The sequence below is a fragment of the Lontra canadensis genome, unplaced genomic scaffold (genome assembly GCF_010015895.1).
Source record: "Lontra canadensis isolate GAN:19392208 unplaced genomic scaffold, GSC_riverotter_1.0 scaffold46, whole genome shotgun sequence".
Classification (NCBI taxonomy): Eukaryota; Metazoa; Chordata; class Mammalia; order Carnivora; family Mustelidae; genus Lontra; species Lontra canadensis.
In genome coordinates, this window is record NW_022631040.1 from 7,450,314 (window position 1) to 7,458,630 (window position 8,317).

Sequence of the window (8,317 nt, forward strand, 5' to 3'; positions counted from 1 at the left end):
AAAGAAAGAAAGAAAGAAAGAAAGAAAGAAAGAAAGAAAGAAAGAAAGAAAGAAAGAAACTAAGGCATTATTTCATAATGAAGCACAACTATAGACCATGGTCTGTATAGACTTTGTGCCCCTTCATTGATAGCAGGATGATGCAGATACCCTGAGCACTTCATTTGACTCACCATGGACAGAGAGAAAGAGCAAGAAGGGAGAGAATAAATTAATCTTAAATTGGTTGAGTTTGAATATCAAATTTGAATTAATTTTACCTAAAAAAAAACTTAACCCAAAAGTAACAGATATTTAAAGAGTCATGCTTATCAGATACAGTTTCATTTGCTTTTGGGTTTTTTTTTTATTTTTTTTATGATTTTATTTATTTATTTGACAGATGGAGATCACAACTAGGCAGAGAGGCAGGCAGAGAGAGAGTAAGGGAAGCAGGCTCCCTGCTGAGCAGAGAGCCTGATGCGGGGTTCGATCCCAGAACCCTGGGATCATGACCTGAGCCGAAGGCAGAGGCTTTAACCCACTGAGCCACCCAGGTGCCCTGTTTTTGGTTTTTTAAAGATTGATTGATTAATTGATTTGAGAGAAAGAATGTGCACAGGTAAAAGGGGAGGCGGAGGGAGAAAGAGAGGAGCAAACTCTTTGCTGAGTGGGGTACATAGGGCTCCATCCCAAGACCCTCAGATCCTGACCTGAGCTAAAATCAAGAGTCAGCTGCTCAACTGACTGAGCCACCCAGGCACCCCTTGCTTTTGTTTTTTTATTTATCCTTATGAGAAGAAATGGCAATTCCAAAGCTGAGATGTTATTAAATATTTTAACATAAATTTTAATTCTACATTTATAAATTTTGACGATAAATTTTAACTTTGTCATATTCACTAATAATGTGTATACTTATGTGTATATGGGAGATAAATTTATTCAATAGTCCCAACTCTCCAAGGCTTAAATAAACATGGAAGAGTTTTATTTTTCTCCACCACTGTCTTTCAATCATGGTTTGTCCAATCTTCCTCGCCCATACTATAGTATCATTTTCAGGGATCCCATCATCAAAACCCTGGACAAGAATCTTTAAGTAATTATTATGCGTAACAGTCAAACATTGGAAAAAACAAAATGCACAATAAGTGACTAACTACACCTTTTATTGGTTTATCCAGTAATTGAATAATGACTCTCAGTCAGGCCACATGTGGAGACTTCGAAAGGCTCCTGTGGAGTTCCCTTCACCAGGGTTTCCTGATGTGAGCAAACCTTTCACAACAGACTGTACACTCCCAACACTGGAGGGAGGAGTCACCTTTCTGATTCTTCTCCTACAGTCTGGAATATGGGGAAAAGGATGTGTGGGAGAGTAAAGCTAGTTCCACTTCCAAGAAAGCCCTTGGGCAAGGTGCCTGGTTCCCATGTTTGGTAGTTCCATGGCACCTCTCCTTAGACTCAGTGGCATTTAAAGTATCATTCTCAGTTTTGAACCTGGCGTTCCACAGGGGCCATAACATCCCCCTGAAGATAATACACACACTCACACATACAATAAAGAGAAAACCATGCAGTAGTTTTCAACCAGGTCTGATTTGCCCCCCACAGGACATTTGGCAATGTCTGGAGATATTTTTGATTTTCCCAGCTGAAGTAGGAGATGCTACAAGCATCTAGTAAATAGAGAGAAAAAAAAATGTTGCTAAACATACCCTCCACCAAAGCAAAGAATTACCTGGTTCAAAATGTCACAAGTATCAAGGCTGAGACACTCTGAGTTAGAGTGAATCTCTTACTTTGGACTTTTTAGAGAAACCATAAATTCTGGGGAGGTTTAGAAAACCATACTCAGAAATATGGCACCTTCTAAGGGTGAGCTTCTGTGAAATAAACATGCCACGCAATCAAGCTGCAGTTATTTACAGTGATTGTAGGCATTGTCTTCTCAACCTTCACACATCAAGTCGTTTCAATAAGCCTGTACAGTTTTTGTGAGAAGTAATTACAACTAGAAATGATAGCAAAACCATATTCTCAAAGGACAGTGTTGTACGGTAACCTAATGATGCAGATAGAATATCATTTACTGCATTTTAAAAGAATTATGAAGAACACTACCAATGACATTATGTTATGTCCTTTAACATATAATATTTTAAATATGAAAGAAACATAGTAACTTCAAATGAGGCAAAGATAAATCTACTTATTTTCAACATTAATTTAAACCCAGGAAATGAGTTCACTTACTTGTACAAAATGTAGAAATTCATTTCAAAAAGTTATAATTTTATATTTTATATAAAATTTTATATTTAATTTTATATTAATTTTATATTTTATATTTTGAGCAGCAATAAATAAGTTTTAGAAGAGAATATATACCCCTCATACACCAACTTCTGTCCACCCCCATGAAGCAAATATTATTCAGTAAAGTTTCCCTTATTGAAAAGAACATACACAAAGGATTTTAATATTGATAAATTTAGTAAATGTCTCTTAAAACATACATCTATTCAATAATTTGACAAATATTTATTGAGTTCACAATTAAACAAGCACCGTGCCAAGCTGAAGACACAGTAATGTGAAGAGAGACATTGTCCTTGCCCGTAAGGATATAACTCTAGGGGCACCTGGGTGGCTCAGTGGGTTAAAGCCTCTGCCTTCGGCTCAGGTCATGATCCCAGGGTCCTGGGATCAAGCCCTGCATTGGGCTCTCTGCTTGGCAGGAAGCCTGCTTCCCTTCCTCCCTCTCTGCCGCCTCTCTGCCTACTTGTGATCTCTGTCAAATAAATAAATAAAATCTTTAAAAAAAAAAAAAAGGATATAATTCTAGTACCTATATTAAATTTTTTATATGCAGTCTTAGTGAATGCTAAGCCAAAGTGAGCTACCATCATTAATTCTGTCCACACCAAAGTTACATTGTATATACTGACTACTAGTTACACACGATCACTGAGAAAAACAAAATTTCAAATACGCATAGGTTTCATATTCTAGAAATTATCATTTTATTTTAGTTTAGCATCCAAATTAAAAATAAAGATTTTCAGCAGTTCATGTATTTATATATATTTATGTTTTATATAATATATTTAATATAAATTTATGTATGTTTATATATATAAAGGGGTTATATTTATAATAACAGTTTTATTAACAATATTTCATGCTTAAAAATATACATCTTAAACATGGACCTAGGAAGCAATAAATATTAGGTAAATAAAATAAAAACAGAGATTCCATCTTTCAGTCATTTGCTTTCTGAGTCCAGATTTAAACTGAGTGAACGTTTTTACCATCTATTTACTATTTGTTGGTTAATCTTAAGTGAATTTGTAGTTTCAATCTGGCTTATCCCTCTCAAACTCAGGTCATATTAAAAAAGAATGGCTGTCTTTAAATTGGAGCTAATTAAGACCCATGGAAGTCTAAGTATCTGATTAAAAGATGGTTGGGTCCCATTGATAAATCAGCAGGGTAGCTTACATGTCTCTTTTAAGGTTGGTTAACACAAAAATGTCACAGAACTTCCATCTGGTAATTTCAACCTCTTTTTAGGAAATGAATAATTTTTTTTTTTTTTTAAACAAAAGTGCCTAACAAAGAGACATATAAGAAAGTTTCACAAGACAGGTAATGAAGTGCTTGAAGCAACTTAAATATGTGCTATTCATCCTAGCCTATGAAGTCATGGTGCATTTGCATATATAATTCACAATACAAGTTGCTGAGGTTATAATGAGAAATCCAGAATCTCTTTCATCTTGCACTTCATAGATTGGTAAGAGAAATAAGATGATTAAGTACAGAAAGGTTATAGTACAAAACTAGAGTATAAGCATAATTGGAAAGACATGATGTTACATAGCATCTCTTTTATGCATTTACTCAATAAGCATTTAAAAATATATATATCCTATAATGTCATCCTTCACCACTGGTTCACTATATTACCATATTTCTCAGAAATATTTTCCAGAAATAGTAAACTTTTACATAGGTAGGTTATTGTAAGAATTAATTTCAATTAGGGGTGCCTGGCTGGCTCAGTGAGTTAAGCCTCTGTCTTCGGCTCAGGTCATGATATCAGGCTCTCTGCTCAGCAGGGAGCCTGCTTCCTCCTCTCTGTCTCTGCCTGCCTCTCTGCATACTTGTGATCTCTATCTGTCAAATAAATAAATAAAATCTTAAAAAAAAAAAGAATTAATTTCAACTAGAAATGATAGGCTCTGTCTTAAAAGTGACCGTTACGTATACGTATACCTAAAACTAATATTACATTGTATGTTAACTGACTGGAATTTAAATAAAACCTTAAAAAATGGCCATTGCATGTATTTGCATATATACACATACATATTTATATGCATGTGTGTTGTGTGTGTGTGTGAAACAATTCAGTGAAATAACACCATATCTATTTCTCCTCATTCTCTGAACACTACTGCATGCTCTCAGTCAATGAGAGGTAGTGTGGAATATTTTGCTGGATAATGCTGGCCAAGAAGTGTTTGGGATGGATACTGTCATGCCTCTCCCAGATCCTCCCCTTAGGACTGAAGGATTGCTCGGAGGGCTGCTGGCAGAAAGGCATCAGCTGTCACACATTTAGGATGAGTCAAGCTACATCCAGACATGGGGATATAAACCCCATGGGCATAATCTTACAGGGTCCTCCTCACTTCAAAAGCTCTCTGTGGGGCCAACTGAAGTCTCTGTCAAGATTCATGACAGACAACGCCTCTGTTTGCCCACTCCTGCTTCTTTCCCTTCCCTTCCCTAGTACCGATGCCAGAAATCCTTCCTCGTAAACCACCAACAGACTAATCTCCATCACAGAGTCGGCTTTCTGTGAAAACCGCAACAGTTTTAGTGACCCATATGGCCAAAAATCTTCACTGCTTAGTGCTCTACTGCATTTTAGGATTTCGTTGTGGTTTGATGATGGCCTCTTTTAAGCAGTTTACTTACATATTTCTTAGAGAATTGTTGAGATGTGTAACAGACAATAAAAGTTGTTCAACAGGTATTACACACAGACTCACAGGAAGAAAAGAGAAGTATCACAGCAGATGTGAAAATTAAGTTTGTAGGCTCTGGAGTCTTTCAATAAAACCATCGAACAAGCAGTAAGAAAGACAAACAGGCAACAGGGATTTGTGGGAATCCTTTGACATTCTGAAGAACATTATGAAAATCAAGGCAACTTGAAAGGAGTGACCTGTACTTATACAAAGGAGATCCGGAACAAACTCCAGCTGAAATGACATCAGGCCCCAGGCATTTCGAAGAGAACACAAGAGGGAATTCAATGTGGCAGGCCAGAAGAGGATGGCAACAGAATTCTATTAACCCCAAATTGTACTGATTTGGTTAGTGCGTCCATATTTCTAAGACTGGATGACCTATCTTAAAGAGCATTTGTTTTTGTCAAACAACCACTAAAAAACTAAAAAAAAAAAAAAAATCAAAAACAAAAACAAAAAAAGTTAAAATTTTGGACATATTGACCAATATAACAAAGTATTTGCCTTCACAAAATTCCATGAGTTAAAGCCCATTTCATGACTTACACTTAAGTATTAACTTCTCTTAGAAAATTATTTCATCTTAAATATACATGCTCATTATTTCGTATAGTTTCCATGCTGTAAAAATAAATATATTAAAACTCTTGGTATAACACAATTCACTCAATATATGAAGCTCTCTTCACTAATGATGGAATTAAATGATGCCAAATTACTGAAAATGTGTTCTTCCAAAAGCACCATCTGGATTCTTGACAGAGTATTGGCAGCTGGAAACTTAGTTCTTAAATTTAACAGTACTCTTGGGCCTCTAATCTGGTTAGTCCATCAAAAGCGAAGTTAACTAACAAAAAGATATGCTATGCTTTAGTTATGTAGCATTCTTTTGTCTTTTATTTTTAGAAAACAATGTTAGCTGTTAAGAGCCATAGATGAAATTTTCAATCATTCACCATAATCTGTCTAATATCATTGGTCCCTAATATTTTGATATAAAAATTCTAATATATATAGTGCAATTAATTCATTCAACTGTATTCATTTATCAAAACTCCTAAACCCATAAGATTTGAGATCATGTCATTTTTTTGTTTACTGTTATAAGACCAGCACCTCGAACAGTGCCTGGAACATATTAAGCATTCTATGAATACTTTGAACATATGAACAAACCCACAACGAATGAATGAATGAATGAATTCATCTTTCTAGCTCCTATATTGAGCTCTGCTACTTGTGCATTACATGTGTTTTTTCAACTAATTAATTTAATAAGTGAACATGAGATTAAAAAAAATTAAATATAGCAAAGCAAACCTTGCTCACCAAGTATAAAGAAATGTCTTCAGGCAAAAGTTGAGCTGAAAGAGTCTCATTGATTATATCATACATGTGCAAAAGTTTCATCTCAAATTACCTAGAAAGGTTTTAATTTCAGTTTAACCATATTTAGAAAAACTCTAACCATACATAGTAATGTTTTAGCAAATTTTATTTATACAATGACTGTTGTTTTCCACAGGAAAAATGAAACAGGAAAAAAAAAAAAACCTAAATCAAATATAGTTTGAGTCTTTTCTAAAACAGAAGGAATTTTATATTGAGCAAATCTTAAGTAGAAATTTCTTAACTAACTATTGTATACTATGAGTTAATAAATCAAGGTCCAAAAAGTTATCTGAGCAAGGTAAGAGAGAAGGATCTCCAGATTTGGTATATATTATGTCTCCTGACTTTGCAAGGTCAAGACAGAAATAGCATTAAAAAAGAAAAGAAAAGAAAAGAAATAGCTTTGAAAGGGAAAATTCAGTATTGCTACAGGCCCTTAAAGAAATAGTTTAAGAACCAGAGTTTCGAAGCTGGTCCTCAAGATTAAAAGTTCCAACATGAAGATTCCAGATCTTGTTTGATCGCTAAGAAATCTATTTAAAATAATTAATTTCAAAACTACACATAAATAATGCTAACTACTTATATTTCACTCAATGCCAATTATGTCCATTTAACTAAATTTACATTTACACTGTATTATTGTAAAAAGAAAGCCAAATTATTAATAAAAATTTAGGCAATCTTGGCACAGTTTTCCCAAGACAGGTAAAAGAATAGTTAGTTTCCCCTTGACTCTTAGAGTATACTTCTCTAGTGGCCATTATTTTGGTCCGTTGCCCTTTGGCAAGGTGAGGCTAAAAATAGCTTTGAATTCTGGCTCTTTGACTGTTTATTTAATTTATTTTTTTTAAGATTTTATTTAAAATTCATTTAACAGAGATCACAAGCAGACAAGCAGGCAGAGAAAGAGGAGGAAGCAGGCTCCCTGCTGTGCAGAGAGCCTGATGTTGGGCTCAATCCCAGGACCCTGGGATTATGACCTGAGCTGAAAGCAGAGGCTTTAACCCACTGAGCTACCCAGGCTCCCCTTTGACTGTTTATTTTAAAAATCTTGGCAGGGGACGTTTGGGTGGCTCAGTGGGTTAAGCAGCTGCCCAGGTCAGGTCAGGATCCCAGGGTCCTGGGATAGAGTCCCGCATTGGGCTCCTTGCTCAGCGGGGAGCCTGCCTTTCTCTCCGCCTCTGCCTGCCTCTCTGCCTGCCTCTCTGCCTGCTTGTGTGTTTTCTCTCTCTCTCTTTCTGACAAATAAATAAATAAAATCTTAAAAAAAAAAAAAAAGATCTTGGCAGGTTATTCCTCCCCTCCTTTCTTAGATATGTTAAAACAATTAATTAGGATTAATTCCTTGCTAGAAACTATTCTTATATTGTCTTAAATGCCGAGGGCTATAAAGAACTGAATTCTTCTTATTCATCTTATTTTTATTGACTTCTTTCTGGAGTGCTAAACTTAGTTTAAAATTCTAAGATATTTTATATGTAAATTTCTTGGGGTGCTTTTAGTATAATCATGGCCCCAATAAGGACATCCATTTAAAACCATAGGCTTTCTTCAGATACACTAACCTCATCTAACAAAAACAGTTTATATTTTAGTTCCCTTGTTAGTCCACAACAATTTATATTTATATGTCTTATAGCACTTACATAAGACATGTACAAAAAAAAAAAAAAACTTGTTCTAGCATGGCTATTTGTTATTTTTAGACTAACTCCAATATCTCTGTTAGATTGTTAGTTTGCTAAAGGCAGGGACATTGTTTCATTATATTTTGCACTGTAGCACTAATCAGAATCTCTTACTACCTAATAGTATCAACAAAACGCAGAATGGAATCAACTATTTCATCAAAATCATCTGTTGCTTTGACACATAGGTGAAGATGATCTATG